Here is a 6,613-nt window from a genome sequence, read left to right on the forward strand (position 1 = left end):
TTTGGGATAAACAAATAGCCACGGATGATAATTTGAAGAGAATGAGGGTGCAAATGGTGTCTAAATGCTACTGTTTTGAAAAAAGAGAAATTGAGACAATGTCTCACTTATTACTAACAGCTCCCATAGCCCAAAAGTTGTGGAAGCAGTTTGCTTCATGTGTAGATATCAACATAAATGGATTGGATCTAAATCAACTCATTTATAGGTGGTGGGAGCACAAAATGTCAACTAAGCTGGACCAAATACTAAAGGCTGTTCCAGCTATCATCATGTGGGAGTTGTGGAAGAGAAGAAATGCTAAAAGGCACAGGAAGGATATATCTTTCAATTATATGTATCATCAATGCCAATTGACAATACATCAGTTAATAAGAGTTAATTTCCCATGGATTAAAGGATTATCCTGTTACTGGTCAGAAATGGTGGACACATTGAAGAGTTACAAACCTACTTTTTGTACTTTAGGATTGTTAAATGGTTGTTGCCACAAGAGGGGTGGATTACTTGCAATACTGATGGGGCAAGCAAATGCAATCCAGTTCAAAGTGCGTATGGATTTTGCTCAAGGGACAGTAGTGGAAATCTTATATATGCAGAAGCTCAGAGTTTGGGGATTGCTACAAACATGGACGCAGAGGCAAAAGCAGTTTTGGAAGCCCTTAAGTATTGCATTAGGAAAAAACTAAATCCGGTTCAACTGGAGACTGATTCCCTAGTGCTTAAAAACACGATCAACAGAAATTGCAGAATACCATGGGATCTAGTAGAAATAATGGAAGACATTCATAACATGCTTGGAAAAATTACAGTGAATGTTCGACATATTTTCAGAGAATCAAACCAACTAGCAGATTGTAAAGCTAATTCAGCAGTCAATACAGAAGATAAGAAAATATTACTTAATTTTCAAGAATTGCCAAGTAAGGGAAGAAAGCTTTAGAACATTGATAAATATCAGGTGCCATCACTTCGCATCAGAACAAGGAAAATTAACTTGTACAGTCATGGACATCATGCTTAACCAACAGAAAGCGATACATGGACCACAAAAGACGAGAGTAAAAGGCCAAATGTGTAGTGGTGGCGTCCATCCAGCAAAGAGAACTGGTGATTAAAGCTCCAACGCATCTTCTCCGGTTCGGCTACAACTGCAGGACAAAGGAATCAGAGGAAAAATATTAAAGCACAAAAATGAGGAACAAGTTCAACACATACGGAATTTACAGAGCTTAGAAGCAAGGCTTTTATTCTCCACTTGAACCAACCGAAAAATCAAGGCAGCAACTAGAGAAGAGGAAGAACAAAAGAGGAAAAAGTGGAAATGATTTTTTAAGGAAATGGGTAGCTCCATTTATATTGAAATAAGGAACATGACCCTTTTTGATTATCAATAATATGTACTTTGAGTCCAAATTTTGATTTTAAAAAAATATATTTAAAAAATTCGAACTAACCCGATTACATACCCCCATAATTAATTAGTATAACTTACATAAATATTATAGTGTAAAATCTAAATTACCTTGTATCCCTATTATTTTTATAATTACATAAATTCCATATTTTTTAGACATTTCAGATATATAATTAAGAATCCGGATACATTATTGTTGATACATTATGTATCAATCTGTTGCACTTATTAAGGGAAAAAAATGTAAAATCAATTTAAAATATCACAGTATCCATTTGTTCCACTAATTAAGGTGAAAAACTGAAAATTAAATTAAGGTTCCACAAATTACGTTATTCCATTCAAAATTATTATCAAGAATTCAAAACCCTATACTGTAACAATCCAAAAAAATCAAAAAATTAAATTTCTTCTTCTTGTTCATCGTTCTCTCTGTTTCATAAAAAAAATTGTCGAAATTTTGAAAAGCGGGATTAGTTATGAAGGATTGTATGGAATTGTTGTTAGACAAACGATTTCTTTGTAAATCTTCAAGTTCATCGAATATCTTTTCGATTTTGATTCAAGATTATCGAAAATATTGAGATTCTAAATTCTTCTCCAATGATTGAAGATCTTTTCCATTTTGATTCAAAATTGACGAAAATTTTGAATTTCAAAATTATTCTCCTAGTTCATTGAAGATTCTTTCAATTTTGATTAAAAATTATCAAAGTTTTCGAGAAGATACATCATGAAGATCCTTTCAATTTAAATTGATAAGTGTTGTATTTCTACTTGGTACACTAAATAAGAAACTGTTGTCCATAAAAATTTTTGGTTTGACATCAATACATTATTAGTTGGCAATTGTTATGTTACAAATACATTTAGTATAAATTCAAATTTACGTATCATAACTAAAAAATTAGTGCATGATATATTATTATTTATGTATGTTCTTTTGTTTGAAATCATGAAGATCCTTTCGATTGAATTGATAGTTATTATATTTTTACTAGATACATTAAATAAGTAAGTGTTGCCCATAAGATTTTAAGTTTGAGATCGATAGAGTATTGTTTGGTAATTTTTATGTATAAGATACATCTAGTATAAGTTTGAATTTACATATCATAACCAAAAAAATAGTGTTTGATACATTATTATTTAAGTCTATTATTTTATTTGAAAAATACAACGCTTTAAATTTTTTTTAAAATACATTATAGTAATTGTTTGAGATCGATACATTATTGTTTGGTAATTGTTATGCATCAGATACATTTAGTATAAATTTAAATTTACGTATCATAACTAAAATAAGTGTTGATACAGTAATCGTTAAGTAAGACACATTACATTTTATACATGATACATTAATCTGATGCGTGAGATACATTAATCTGATGCGTTAATACATTAATTTAATGCGCAAAAATGAGGGATTTTGAAAATTTGTAAAACAATAGATTTAAAGCTCGAGCATGTGTCCTTCCTCGATTTCTTCGCTCACAAATGTATCACGAATATAATTTGATATTGTGTACGAAAATATATTCTTCTAAATTTGAATGACCGTAGAAGATACATAGCAACACTTGATACATGATAAAATGATATATTTGGTAGAGACTACTTCTTTTCATTTCATAATGTAGTTTCACCAGCAAAAGATGATCTCCTAAAACTGATTTTTTTTGCAGGAAACAATATGAATACATCATATCTTTTACCTTTCCCTTATGCATATTGTGAAGGTGAAAAATGGAGGAGAATTCGGTAATTCTTTGGAAAAAATTGTAAAGCAAAAACTTGAGTTGTTTTGAAAAAATTGTGGAGAGATATTATTGAAAATAGAGAGAATTAAATCTGAAAATTAAAAAATGATGGAAGTAAAGATTGAGAGAGTGAAAATAGGAAGAGATAGAGTGAGTAAAAATAGGAAGAGGTTGAGGGAGTGAAATAAGGAGTAAAAATAGAAAGAAAAACATGTATAATTTTATGTATCTGGAACAATAGGTTTGAAAGGAAAAAGAGGAATTTTAGAAATATTTTTAAATGATAGAGAATAATAGAAATTATGAAAAATAAAGACGTATATATAGGTAATTTATTCTAATTAAAATTTAAATAGGGAGAACAACATTGGGCCTGTCAGCCCAACTCTTTAGAATTTGGAAAGAGTCCAAGTTTATTCAATTTTCTTGATTGTTCTTTGTTATTGTTTTTCGTATGTCTAACTTTAACATTTGATTTGATTTGATTAAATTCTCCAAAAGATGAATTATATTATTTATGTTAGTTCATTTAAATAAAATGCATCTTTTATCAACTATTATACTTTTATTGAGTAACTTTAGTCAAAACTTTTTATTTATTCTTCAATTAATTAAAATAGTATTCATACTTTAATTGATCAACTTGGTTCAAATTATTATTAAAATGATTCAAAAAAATGATGATTAATCTAGCATTATTAATCATCTAATCACTTGTAATTTAATTCAAATATTTCATTTTAGGTCCCTTTTCTTGGAAAATTAAAAAAATATTCTTTATTTAGTTATTTTGTCAAAGCTAATAGAATATTGTAGATTATTTTTACGTTAAATACTTTTTCAAGAGTTAGTCAAAAAATATTTTTATTCAAGTAGTAGGATAATCGTGTGATAGTTGACACTCCAAATACTTTAAAAATCTTCTTGAAGTGTAAATGAGAACTTCACAACCTTTTAATATGCATTTTTTAAGACTTATTTGTTAGAACTTATTTAATCAAGTTTTCATAATTTGTTCAAGAAAAATTTAGTGACAGCTCTTTTCTACGTATTTCTCAAGTTTTTTTATATTTGGAATATTTCAAAAAATGTTTTTTTAAAGATAACAAGATTACGACATAAACCAGGGTTAGATATTCGGTTGTTCGGTTCGGTTGGATTTTTCGATTTTGATTTGATGAAAATGCTAAACGAAATCATACTGAAATATATTCGGTTCAGTTCGATTTTTATAATTTCGGTTCAGATTGAATATCATCCTTACGAGACTTTCTTTGATCATAAATGACAATTTTAAAATTATATCCATTTAAAAAAAAAAAGATTTTCAATGTGATTTTGTTGAGGGCTGTGGAGTCGGAACATCAATCGTCGGCAATGTAGAAAATAGACCGAACTAAAATGTCATGATGCAGGAAGCTTGTGCAATGGGTTGAGAGTTCGTGAATTTAGGCATTTATCTATTGAAAAATTGGGTGGGCCTTTTCTTTTACTTTTTAATGGACTGACATTTGGATTGGGCTAAAATTTGAATTGGACTTGTACAATCATAAATGTATCACATAAAATTCGATTTTCCGATTAACAAAAAATAATTCAAAATCGAAAATCGAATCGAATTAGCGAATTTCTAAAATTAAAAATCGAACTCAACAGATCAAATCAAAAAATCAAAATCAAAATTTAAAACAAATCAGTTCGATCGATTTTTTCAAATTGAACCAAATTATGTCCAGCACTAATAACAACAATAACATTTATAACAAATTTTTAAAATTTCCCAAAAACAAGATTTCATTGGATGGCGACCATCGATGTTGTTGAGTTTCTGACAAAATGATGGTCACCGATGATGAGGCGACAAATCTATTGATTTGTAACTAAGATGTTGTTGATCGATTTTTCCAAGGAACAGAAGCTTTGAATGCTTTTTTTTAAAAAAAAAAATTGTAATGTTTTTATATCTAAAGAATGAGGTGTCTTTGTATTTTAAAAAAGATTAAGAAGTTTAATATTAATGTGGCCTCCAAATAAATTAATTTAATTAAGTTGAAAATGACATTGACATTTTCTTGGTCAAAGTATCCTCAAAAAAAAAAAATAACACTTATTTGACACTTTTTGATCCATTTTATCTACAAACAACTCTAATCATACGTCCTAAATTTTTCATCCAAATTCATTTCATCCCAAAAAGAAAAGTCAAATGAATATATATATATGGTTCAATAATTAAATAAGATGATATTTCAATAAAATAAGGTTCAAAAATTTTTGGTTCAAAATAAGGTGATATAAGGTTCAATAAAATAAGGTTCAAAAATTTTTGGTTCAAAATAAGGTGATATAAGGTTCAATAATTTCGTAAATCTTTTAATGTTGTAAAATCCTACTCAGTACTCCTTCACTCTCTTATTCTATTATGTAATTATCATATTAGGTTCTAGTTTTAACTTTCCTTTTTTTATAGACTCTGTCCATTCATGAATCTAATATTGCCGTCCATCTCTTTCTCTTAGCTTTTATTCTTAAAAGTAATCTTCTTTAACCACACCCTGGATTTGGTTATTCATAGTTCCTTTCTCAGAACATTTAACCTGACAATGTCCTAGGAATTTACAGGTTAATCCATCGATCCAAATAAGAAGCTAAGAAACTAACCATATACTAAGTAATATAGATTTATGATGATATTCATAAATTTACAAGATTAAAGTTTTATAAACACGCATAATTTAACACACATAATTTACATATATGGGAATTTTACTAGAAGCTTAAATATGAAAACTTACATTATTTAGAATAGAGTGAAGTTTCCCTTTCGGGAAACCCGAAAAAGCTCCCAAGCTTTTCTTAAACAAACTTACTAAAATAAAGTACTAAAGAACTGAAAACTTTTTTACAAACCAAAAGATAACTTATGGTAAAGATGTTGGTATGAGGATTTTTAGAGCTTTTTTGTAGTGATTGTCTTTTCTTTTTCTCGCCCTCTCTCTTCTTGTCTTGATAATGTCTGCTTTTATAGATGTCTTCGGACGGACTTCAAACTCCGGATTTCAAATGAAAAAGGAAATCTTATTATCTCAGCCGGGTACACATCTGGGCCCCATCGTCACGTGAAATAATGTCCCTCTTCTTACATTATTGTCCTTGGAATCTGATATTGAAAACTGATATCTGTCTATCTTATCTCTTACCTGAATAAGACGCGTCCCAACAATTTTTCCACATGTGTGGTAGTGAGTAAAGTGGGACTCACATTTTTGACAAAAGAGGCATTCCTCTTTTAAGACTATAGCAATAATATGTGTGTGTGTATGTATATATATATATATATATATATATATATATATATATATATATATATATATATATATATTTTTATGTGTCTAAATTATGTAATGCAATTGAATCAAAACTCATTCCGGAATCA

At 28.8% G+C, this 6,613-nt stretch overlaps 1 long non-coding RNA gene across 1 annotated transcript; it reads right to left on the reverse strand.

Moving 5' to 3' along the window:
• Positions 1 to 764: 764 nt before the first annotated feature.
• LOC138339071 (uncharacterized) lies at positions 765 to 6,362 on the reverse strand. The gene is made up of 2 exons (XR_011212101.1): positions 1,219 to 6,362; positions 765 to 1,151 (listed from the first exon to the last, which is right to left on the reverse strand). It is a non-coding gene; the product is annotated as an uncharacterized lncRNA (long non-coding RNA).
• Between the last annotated feature and the right edge of the window lie 251 nt (positions 6,363 to 6,613).

This window comes from Solanum lycopersicum, chromosome 10, assembly GCF_036512215.1.
Source record: "Solanum lycopersicum chromosome 10, SLM_r2.1".
Taxonomy (NCBI): Eukaryota; Viridiplantae; Streptophyta; class Magnoliopsida; order Solanales; family Solanaceae; genus Solanum; species Solanum lycopersicum.